Source organism: Phocoena phocoena, chromosome 6, assembly GCF_963924675.1.
Source record: "Phocoena phocoena chromosome 6, mPhoPho1.1, whole genome shotgun sequence".
Taxonomy (NCBI): domain Eukaryota; kingdom Metazoa; phylum Chordata; class Mammalia; order Artiodactyla; family Phocoenidae; genus Phocoena; species Phocoena phocoena.
The window spans coordinates 91849263-91850119 of NC_089224.1; the positions used below are offsets into that span (position 1 = coordinate 91849263).

The 857-nt window shown below is 37.7% G+C and overlaps 1 pseudogene; it reads left to right on the forward strand.

The window, feature by feature from the left end:
* The first annotated feature begins 335 nt into the window (after window positions 1-335).
* LOC136125114 (protein transport protein Sec61 subunit gamma pseudogene) lies at window positions 336-554 on the forward strand (annotated as a pseudogene).
* The last annotated feature ends 303 nt before the right edge of the window (window positions 555-857 follow it).

Genomic DNA, 857 nt, shown 5'->3' on the forward strand with positions numbered 1-857 from the left:
TATTTGGTGCTCACCACTTTGGGTAACTGATCTGAACTAAGATGTAAGTGGAAAGCAAAAGGAAAATTAATAGTAAAACAATTATAATTTTGTATCTATGATCTCACAGGACCTTCTCCACCTCCGTGATAGCTTGTAGGGTTATCTCCACGTGGCCCATATACAGCCAGGGTTACTTAATAGCATCTTCTAGGTACCACTGCAAGCTGAGAAATATTAATTTGGCATTATGAAATAACTTGAAGCCGGACCCAGCTTCCGGTTCTGGTGGGCATTTGTCTGTTGGCTGTTGTGCTACGTGTCTTTGGCTTGTGAGTGGATGGTGGGCAGGCGTCATGGATCAGGTAATGCAGTTCGTTGAGCCAAGTTGGCAGTTTGTGAAGGACTCAATTCGGCTGGTTAAAAGATTCACCAAACCTGAGAGAAAAGAATTCCAGAAGATTGCCATGGCAACAGCAATAGTATTTGCTATAATGGGATTCACTGGCTTTTTTGTGAAATTGATCCATATTCCTATTAATAACATCATTGTTGGTGGCTTAATACCTTTGTAGAAAAGTGTTTTGCATCTTGTGGATTGGTGAACAAGTAAGGATTTGAGACGCTCATGGAGTAAACATTTGCTTATATGTTTTGTGTTTTTCTTTCATTTTTTTTCTTCCAAGATGTTTTCTATTTGTAAATTAAAATAATTTCAAAATATATAAAAAGCAGTAATTTCAACTTTTACTTCTGTTTCTCAAAAAAGCCTAAAAGAGAGTATGTTCATTACATAGAGCAAATTCCCTCCTCTTCTTTCATCTTCTCTTTTCTCCTTCTCTCTTTTCCTCTCCCCTTCCTATTTGTCCTATCTGTCT